General features: G+C 45.8%; 1 protein-coding gene across 3 annotated transcripts in view; it reads right to left on the bottom strand.

The window, feature by feature from the left end:
• Positions 1-4771: 4771 nt before the first annotated feature.
• LOC143997631 (uncharacterized) overlaps positions 4772-10297 on the bottom strand; it is a 379606-nt gene continuing 374080 nt past the window's right edge. For all 3 annotated transcript variants that reach the window (XR_013277713.1, XM_077493334.1, XM_077493333.1), the window contains 2 exons: positions 8699-9016; positions 4772-7662 (listed from right to left, as the gene is read on the bottom strand). The gene's annotated coding sequence lies outside the window, so the exon portion shown is untranslated. The remainder of the gene's footprint in view (positions 7663-8698; positions 9017-10297) is intronic.

Raw genomic sequence — 10297 nt, 5'->3', positions numbered from 1 at the left:
GCTATCGTTGTTCCTGATCACTACGAACAGCAGATCTGTCTCTCCTCCCCTGTCAGAACGGGGATCTGTTTGTTTACATTGACAGATCCCCGTTCTGCCTCTCTGTCGGGCGATTGCGGGTGGCCGGCAGACTTCCCGGCCACCGGGTCACGCGCATTGGCTCCCCACAGCGCAGGGCGCGTCTGCTATAGCTCTTAAAGGATCCAACGTACACCTAAGCTAATTTGGGGGAACAAGCCGACCTGCTGCAGTATAATGACGGCGTCTGGCCGGCAAGTGGTTAAATACTTACTTGCAACATATTGCCTTTTCATAATCAATTTTTTATTGACTTGCAATGTGCCTCCTGAACTTGCTAGCAAATTTGACTTCTTCAGGAAGAATCAATCTCCTTGCACAGCCCCCTCCCTTTTTGTAAATCATAGCTCTCTCCTCTCGCTGATGACTCATTGGTTGTTAAGGATGCAGCGGCTGGCTCCCCGGACCTCTCTTTTGCAACCAGCTATATACAGTGTAAAAAAATAAAAGCAAATCACGGAAAATGCAGAATTTGCATTCTTCTTGCATGCCCATTGAAGTCTATTAGATGCAAAACGCTGCATTTTGCAGGGAAAAAAAGTCCCTGACCCTTTTCAAAAACGCAGAGGCACAAAAATGCATTGATCTGAAGGTGTTCCATAGGCACCAATGTTAAAAAAATCCCTGCTGTTCTGCAAAATGCATCAAAAAACACATTAGTGTGAATCAAGCCTAACTGGGACTGTCGTTAAGTGCACCAACGCTCTTAAAGGGCCCCAACGTTAGCCGGCAGGAGAACATCTCAAAGGACTGCCGATCCTGTAACTGTATTCTGCAAGCCACCTTTGTTCCCCTGCCCCATCTGCTACTATCTTCCTTTTCTTTTGGACAGTGTGTACCCAGATAGTCTAGGACCAGTATTGCAGCCAAAAATGCACCCTGGCAGTATACAGTAGTTCCAGCACTTGTAGATTAAACTTTACTACTGCTGCACATGAGTTGGCCTTGCTACTGTTTATGCTGATCTGGATACCAAATGTCATCTTATGCCTAGTACTTACTGTTAATCACTTTGTGTGCTAACTTCCGTTATTACCATTGGTAATCCTTTTATACTTGCTAAGTTACCAATTATACTGGGTGAAAATATATTACATTTGCCTGTTTTCTTTGATACAGCGCTACTTTTAGGTACTAAGTGAAAGGAAATAGTGGGTATCCCGGACGAGCCCCCATGTGAAAAGAAGTAGTTGGTGTACCTATAGAAGGGTGATCGTCCAGAATACCTACGATTTCCTATCACTAAGTATTACTTTCAGTGAATTCATGTAATATTGCATGTTTGAAAACTCAACCTGGTGTGTCAGAGGGACTGAGGTTCCTGAGAAGATTGAGGCAAAGAACAGAGGAACCATCCTATCCAGCGGCTCCTACGTGGGTAGTGCTATATATATATATATATATATATATATATATAGATAGATATATATGTGTAGGCTGAGGTCACTGTTTTGTGTTGGAAAAGTACTCCATAGTGTGCCCCCAGCACTGTAATCACATGATTGGCCAATGACATGATCAGAAGAAGACAAGACTCCTCCAGTGTTTCCAGTTCTTATAGGCTGATGGGTGGCTGGTGGGAAAGTGTTAATAAGGAAGGTACTGTATATAGAACTGATTTCCTCAATAGCCCTTTTTTCCATCATCAGCGCTAAATCAAAGATTATTTATCTGAATGGGAGCGATAACTGAACATGTGACTCCTGTTGCATTACTTCCTCTGGATCAACAGAAAATGATAAGTGCTACCTGTTTACAGGGGCGAGTGTTCTGTTCAAGTATGAATCAACGTATTTCCATTCATCGCTGCAGCTGAATTTCGGGCCCAGCAATTCACATCTGTAATTGCTTTCTTCAGGGGAAGGAGAGGAGCTGGGCAATAGATTCCCGTATCATCACTTATTTCCTGGAGTAATTAGAGTCCATTCTTCTAATTGGAAAACCAGCCAGAGAATTCACACGAGACGTGAAAAAACACCAAACCAGGTTGCAGCTCCTTCGTGGACAGTAACAAGATAAATATAATATGGGATATACTTACTGGATTTAAAGAGAAAGTGGCGCAAGGGGGCTACCATTGTTAATCCCCTTCTGAAGATGCCAGTCGTCTGGCTAAGAAGCAAAGCAGTTGGGTTTGAAACACTGACCTGGAACATAGAGGCATAACCTTATTTCTATTCTTGTTCCAGGTAAGGGGCACAAACTATTGAACCAAGAGGACAAGCAATAGTTAGAAAACTAGCAATAGTGACCCTGCCTTAAAGAGTAGGTTCCCCTTTATGTGAAAAATGAAAAGGTGAACTAGTTCCAAATATCCTGGCTGAGCCTCTGAATACAACTGTACATAGCCGCTCTGATTCCCTTTGCTGCTAGTGTAGCGGTCCGTACATCACACACAGGGCCGGGACAAGGGGTGGGCAGGAGGGACAGCTGCCCTGGGCACAGCACTATTATGTGAGGCGGGAGGCACCACAAGGAGATTGGAGGGGGTGAGGGAGAAGGGAATTTGTTTGGGGGGGGGGGGGGGGGGTGTTAGGGGTTAAGAATTGTTCTAGGAGGAATTTGGAGAGGTGTGCTAGGAGTAGTGATTTGTGGGGATTTGTGTTTTGGAGGGGGGGTGGGTAAAGGCCATTTTTGGTAGGAGGGGGGATGGGGGGGGGGCTTGTGGTAATATGGTAGGGAGAAGATCTGTGGTAGGAGGGGGGATTGGGGGCTTGTGGTAATATGGTAGGGAGAAGATCTGTGGTAGGAGGGGGGATTGAGGGGCTTGTGGTAATATGGTAGAGAGAAGATCTGTGGTAGGAGGGGGGATTGGGGGGCTTGTGGTAATATGGTAGGGAGAAGATCTGTGGTAGGAGGGGGGATTGGGGGGCTTGTGGTAATATGGTAGAGAGAAGATCTGTGGTAGGAGGGGGGATTGGGGGGCTTGTGGTAATATGGTAGGGAGAAGATCTGTGGTAGGAGGGGGGATTGGGGGGCTTGTGGTAATATGGTAGGGAGAAGATCTGTGGTAGGAGGGGGAATTGGGGGGGAGGGGCTTGTGGTAATATGGTAGGGAGAAGATCTGTGGTAGGAGGGGGAATTGGGGGGCTTGTGGTAATATGGTAGGGAGAAGATCTGTGGTAGGAGGGGGAATTGGGGGGCTTGTGGTAATATGGTAGGGAGAAGATCTGTGGTAGGAGGGGGAATTGGGGGGGGGGGCTTGTGGTAATATGGTAGGGAGAAGATCTGTGGTAGGAGGGGGAATTGGGGGGCTTGTGGTAATATGGTAGGGAGAAGATCTGTGGTAGGAGGGGGAATTGAGGGGCTTGTGGTAATATGGTAGGGAGAAGATCCGTGGTAGGAGGGGGGATTGGGGGGCTTGTGGTAATATGGTAGGGAGAAAATCTGGGCTTGGAGGGGAAATTTAAAGGGTAGAAGATTTGTGCTAGGAGGGGGAGGTTTTTTGGGGAGGGGGAATTTGTGCTTGGGACATGTGGAGAGAGAGGATTTGAGCTGGTGGGGCATCGATTTGTGCCATGAGGGGGGGATTTCAGCAAGAGGTTTTATTTGTACTGGGAGGGTGTATGCAGATTAGCGCTTGTTTTTTTTTTGGGGGGGGGGTTTGCTGACACATTATCATACATCTCGGGGGGAGGCACAATTTGGCATGTTCCCTCTAGGCTCTAGATGCCCTTGTCCCGGCACTGACCTCACATGACCATACACAGCCCTGGAGTGGTCCTACCACTAATTACATGGGAACTGCCCGATCATGGCCACCAACCACTCAGTCAATACTCTTTTTTGATTTACTGCACATGCTCAGTAATCCAAATAACGGTGATGCCGTGATCCCAGGACCCAGCCTGGGACATTGTCCTAATGATACTAAGAACCGAGATGTCGGGCTGTCCCAGCAAATTTGGGGCAGTTGGAATCTATGAAGCCTTAAACCCCAATCCCTACACATTTGAGCCAATACATTTTGCAGAATATTGAAGGCCTTGAAATCTGATTATCTCTGCTGGAGGGCCAGTAAAGGCCCCGTACACGCGATACGAAAATCAGAAGTAGAATTTCATCCAAGGAACGATCTGACGATTTTCAGATCGTTCGTTTCAACAACCGATCCTGTTCTTTCATCAGACAAAAGCTGGATGCGCAGACTATAACATTTTTGTCGTATAGGAACTCAATGTCCCATTTTTGTTTAATTAGTACGGTTTTCGTCCGAAAAAAAAATCGTAAGAGCAAGACTACGCATGCTCAGGAATGAAGAAACACATACAAAACTATTCAACACATGACGTCACTTCTGAAGTTGTATTCTGTCGTATGAGAATTTTTCGTATGGTGGGTAACCTCTTCACTTTCGACATGAGACTAGCGTGCCACAAAAAACGGGCGTCTGAAAATCTGATCGTGTGTACGAGGCTTTAGTGTCTGGGTGCCGCCACAATGGCGGGTCAATGGCGGGTCATTAATAGAGAAAGCAGGAGTGTCTGTTAAAATTCAGCACTTTCAGGTTCATTGCTACTCCAGCATTTACAGAATGAGCGGCCTCCGCGTGTCTCTGGAGGCTGGAAACACACAGGAATAAAAAAAAATGAGATGAGAGAACATACAGCTTAAATAAGGCTTTATTTTCACATATTTTACAATGAGTTTCAAAAAACATTTTATAAAAGAAAAACTTTACATTGAAAATTTACAAAGAAAAAAAATACAACTCCCTTATTATTATTATAAAAATTATAAAATTAAAATTATTATTATTAAAATTATTATTATTATTATTATTGTTAATAAAAAATACAAATACAAAAAATGATTTTTTTCTCTTACGGGTGGACATTGATGTACTGACCTACTCATTGACCTTTATATGTATTTTAAAGACTCAATAGCAATATAACAATAAAAAAATAAAAAACTCATCCAGAGTCCCTCATATTATATACTGTGTATGTCTGGCGATGCAAGGTACAATTTGGTTGTACAATTTCTGTGCAATCTCTTTTAGGGTGGCCATATGCACTACAATCTGATTGTACAATTTAAAGTAAGCCTTTCCTAAAGGAAATCTGGAGAATACAACTGTTGGCCTGATTTACAAAAGGCTAGCTGCATAGCTGTTTTGTCCACCCTCTGTGCTTTACGAGTCGAGGCCCATTCACACTAGGAACCAGGGCCAAGACAAGGGGTGGCTGCAAGGGACGGTTGCCCAGGGCGCAATGGTGTACTGTAAGGATTGGGGCCCCCTTTCCTTCTGTTGCAAGGCTGATGGGAGTAGTGGCAGTGACAAATGAGTGACTGCTGGGCGTAAGATCCCCTAAGCTTGCACATCATGAACGGGGAGCAGGGGGGGGGGGGGGGGGCACAGTTTGGCATCTTTACCCTGGATGCTGGATGATCTTGTCCCGGCACTGCTAGGAACTGCAAGTGAATTGCACAGGAACGCAGTGCAGTTCCATGCAGTGTGCACTACTTTTTGAAATGCACAGCAATCGCATCACATGGGATCCAGTGTGGGCAAACGCACTGTGTTTGGGGTGTCATTAACTTTATGCTCTAAAGCCTAAAGGTTTTTTTTTTTTTTTTTACCTTAATGCAGATTAAGGTAAAAACCTTGATCTGTGTCAATAGATGCAGACAGGGAGGCTCGGGAGCGAGCCTGCACAAGTGCCCCCATAGAAAGCAGCCTTCTTTGGGCCACTCGCTGAAATGGAGGTGACAGGAGCGCCGGTGGGGGACCCCAGAAGAGGAGGATCTGGGCTGCTCTGTGCATGGAGCAGGTAATTATATATATAATATTATATAACATGTTTATTATTTTATTTTTAAAAAGTGGAGCTTTAATATCACTCTAACAGGGCAGCCATGAAAGAAATACTTTAAAGCAGTAGTAAACTGCCATGCTTTTTTTTAAACATGCAAGGTAAAGGCATAATGTGCTAGTATGCATCACATACTAGCATATTATGTGAAACGTACCTAAAAAGAAGCCCTCCAGCGACAAGCTATTACCAGTGACAGGGCTTCCAGGTCTTTCTTTCTGGGTTGTCCTGACTGACCATGCCACGATGCGCGCGGGAGCCGCTATACACAGCACAGGACTCTGAAGGAACAGCATAGGCATGCCGTTCCTTCAGAGTGAATGCGCCTGTGACGTCACCAGCCCATTCACGAGTAAATATTTCCTAAATGGTGCACGTTTAGTAGATATTTACTATACCTTTGCTATATATTACTATACCTATAGCTTTGTTATAGGCTTATCTATAAGTTTAGGTGTGCACAGGGGGTGGGCCAGGTGTGCCTGGGCACACCCTAATCACCCTGTGCACCAGGGCCGATGATAAGGCAGCATCGCCTGCCCTCCTGTACGGGGCCCATGTCCTATTATTTCAAAAGAGGGGCCCGGGCACCTGGCGAGCAGGAGGACCGGTTGTACTGCCATATTGCAGATACCGATCCTCTTGTTCCTCCCCCTGCAGCATTGCTGGCTTCCTCACTCCTGACCAGACTTGGATCAGGATGCTATGAATAATGGGCTACTCTTGAATGGATTCACTATAGAGACCACCTTGGAGAACTAGACCTGATAAGTATACATAGACTCCTTTGAAACATTAATCAAGTTTATTTTGTGGAACCTCTATGGGGACTGTCTTGTTACATCATTGGGGAGACAAGCTGAGTACCCACAAGTGCATGTTGGAAGGATTGTGTCGCTCTTATTCGTAGTGCGAGGTGAGCGTTGAAGACATTTATGAACAATACAATTTATGAACCGTACTAACATGAACTGGGATGTCCTAACGTAGCCAGTTGGTGCACACTACATCAAGCTCTGACAAGGGGCCCCCTGTAGACCACCGCAACTGTTCTACACCCATATCTACATCTACCATGGAGTCAATTCCACTCACTAACATCAAGTTTGGATTTTTAACTAATCTATACTTTTCTTCATAAATGGTGGACTCATGATGTATGATCATCCAGATATGTGACCATCCAATCTATGAGCTGGAGCCTCCTACGTCCATTCCATCCTTTAGGGTCACTTCGCCACTTTAAATCTATAAATAATGCATTTCAATGTTGCTTGAAATGATGGTCACTGACCAATGTATAGCCAGATTGTCAGACAGGTGGATGGTTGAGTTTTAATAGTAGGAGAGTGTTTGTGAGATGTGGTACCAATGCTTTATATACATTTAAAAAACATTTTTGTAACAAACTTTTTGCATTTATCTCCACGAGTTGAATACAATTTTATTTTGTTTTTGACAGTTGCCTGCACCCCCCTATGTGTTCAGCTCTTCACTCATCTCTGTGTTCAGCTCCTCACTCCCCTCTGTGTTCAGCTCCTCACTCCCCTCTGTGTTCAGCTCCTCACTCCCCTCTGTGTTCAGCTCCTCACTCCCCTCTGTGTTCAGCTCCTCACTCCCCTCTGTGTTCAGCTCCTCACTCCCCTCTGTGTTCAGCTCTTCACTCCCCTCTGTGATCAGCTCTTCACTCCCCTCTGTGTTCAGCTCTTCACTCCCCTCTGTGTTCAGCTCTTCACTCCCCTCTGTGTTTAGCTCTACTTCTCCTCTCTGCTCAGCTTTGCACTCTCCTCTGTGTTTAGCTCTGCACTCTCCTCTGTGTTTAGCTCTGCACTCTCCTCTGTGTTTAGTTCTGCACTCTCCTCTGTGTTTAGCTCTGCACTCTCCTCTGTGTTTAGCTCTGCACTCTCCTCTGTGTTTAGCTCTGCACTCTCCTCTGTGTTTAGCTCTGCACTCTCCTCTGTGTTTAGCTCTGCACTCTCCTCTGTGTTTAGTTCTGCACTCTCCTCTGTGTTTAGTTCTGCACTCTCCTCTGTGTTTAGTTCTGCACTCTCCTCTGTGTTTAGTTCTGCACTCCCCTCTGTGTTTAGCTCTACACCCTCCCTCTGTGTTTAGCTATGCACCCCCCTTTGTGTTTAGCTCTGCACCCCCCCTTTGTGTTTAACTCTGCACCCCCCCCTCTGTGTTTAGCTCTGCACTCTCCTCTGTGTTTATGCCTATAAGTATATATCAACCATGGGGGCTTACTCCTGCTTTAAGAAGACAGAGTAAATCAATAGATCTGCTTCTGCACTCCTCTGTGCGCAGCTCTGCACTCTACTCTGTGTTTAGCTCTGCACTCCCCTCTGTGTTTAGCTCTGCACTCCCCTCTGTGTTTAGCTCTGCACCCCCCCCCCCCTCTGTGTTTAGCTCTGCACCCCCCCCCTGTGTTTAGCTCTGCACCAGCCCTCTGTGTTTAGCTCTGCACCCCCCCTCTGTGTTTAGCTCTGCACCCCCCCTCTGTGTTTAGCTCTGCACTCTCCTCTGTGTTTATGCCTATAAGTAGATATCAACCATGGGAGTTTACTCCCGCATTAAGAAGACCGAGTAAATCAATAGATCTGCTTCTGCACTACTACTCTGTGTTCAGCTCTGCACTCCCCTCTGTGTTCAGCTCTGCACTCCCCTCTGTGTTCAGTTCTGCACCCCCCTCTGTGTTTAGCTCTACTTCTCTCTGCTCAGCTCTGCACTCTCCTCCGTGTTTAGCTCTGCACCCCCCCCCCCCCTGTGTTCAGCTCTGCACCCCCCTCTGTGTTTAGCTCTACTTCTCCTCTCTGCTCAGCTCTGCACTCTCCTCCGTGTTTAGCTCTGAACTCTCTTCTGTGTTTAGCTCTGCTCTTTTCTCTCTGCGTTTAGCTCTGCTCTCTCCCCTCTGCTTGGCTCTGCACTCCTCTCTGCACTTTATGAAGCCAGAGTTTCTCCACTTGTCCCTTTCATTCCAAATCTTGCAACACAAAAAACTAACAACTGGCAGGTGGTAAAAGAAGAATGAATTTTAACAGTGCGGTTTAGAGCCGGCATGTAGGAGTGGCGAGCTCGACAGCTGCCAGCATGGAGACGATCACACAGCAGAACGTTGTTGCCTGGAGGGAGGGAAGAGAAAGAAGAGATTACAAAGTGTGAGGATCACTGGAGCCCTGCATGTTCTAGCTGACAAAGTCCGCATTGTACTTAAAGGGAAAACTCTTTTCCAGATATAAAAACACACGGAGCTCAATATATGCATAGCACAAATATTGGTTTACCATATATACATACTTACTGGCATGTATATCGTCCTACCCTTGATAACCCAGGAACACTTACTGCAAGTCTGTACTCTGAGCACCAATTATTGAGGTGGTCCTGATATTAGCCTCTTGTAATCTCCTACATACCATCACTCAGACTGAGAGAGACTGGACCATATCTAGAAACCAATCCGCCTATGTCGCAATGTGCTGACAGGTGAAGCAAAGATAGGGATTACTCATCAGTGTGCTGCCATTCTTCCCTGTCCAATCAGCAAGCTGTTGGGAGTACAGCCATGGCCAAAAGTTTTGAGAATGACACAAATATTAATTTTCACAAAGTCTGATGCCTCTGTTTTTATGATGGCAATTTGCATACACTCCAGAATGTTATGAAGAGTGATCAGATGAATTTCAATTAATTCCAAAGTCCCTCTTTGCCATGAAAATTAACTTAATTCCATAAAAAAAAAATTCCACTACATTTTTGAAGAAGGCTTCAGGGCACCCAAGAAAGTCCAGCAAGCTCCAGGACCGTCTCCCTTCAGTTTATTTATCTGCGGGATTGGGGCACCACCAGTGCAGAGCTTACTCAGGAATGGGTGCAGGCTGGTGAGCGTACATCTACTCTCAGGAAGGGCAGCAAAGAAGCCACTTCTCTCCATGAAAAACATCACGGACAGACTGATATTCTTCAAAAGGTACATGGATTGGACTGCTGAGGACTGGGGTAAAGTCATTCTCTCTGATGAATCCCCTTTCTGATTGGGGCATCCGGAAAAAAAAAACTTGTCCGGAGAAGAAAAGGTGAGCACTACCTTCAGTGTCATGCCAACAGTAAAGCATCCTGAGACCATACATGTGTGGGGTTGCTTCTCAGCCAAGGGAGTGGGCTCACTCACAATTTTGCCTAAGAACATGAATAAAGAATGGTACAAAAACATCCTCAGAGAGCAACTTCTCCCAACCATCCAAGAACAGTTTGGTGAGGAACAATGCCTTTTCCAGCACGCTGGAGCACCTCGCCATTGGGTAAAAGTGATAAATAAGTGGCTTGGGGAGCAAAAATGTGAAAATGTTGGGTCCATGGCCAGGAAACTCCCCATACCTTACTCCCATTGAGAACTTTTGGTC

This window comes from Lithobates pipiens, unplaced genomic scaffold, assembly GCF_037356315.1.
Source record: "Lithobates pipiens isolate NorthernLeopardFrog02 unplaced genomic scaffold, aLitPip1_a1.2 Scaffold_19, whole genome shotgun sequence".
Classification (NCBI taxonomy): Eukaryota; Metazoa; Chordata; class Amphibia; order Anura; family Ranidae; genus Lithobates; species Lithobates pipiens.
The sequence above is the reverse complement of the archived record's forward strand: the minus strand, read 5'-3'. Positions and strand labels throughout refer to the sequence as shown.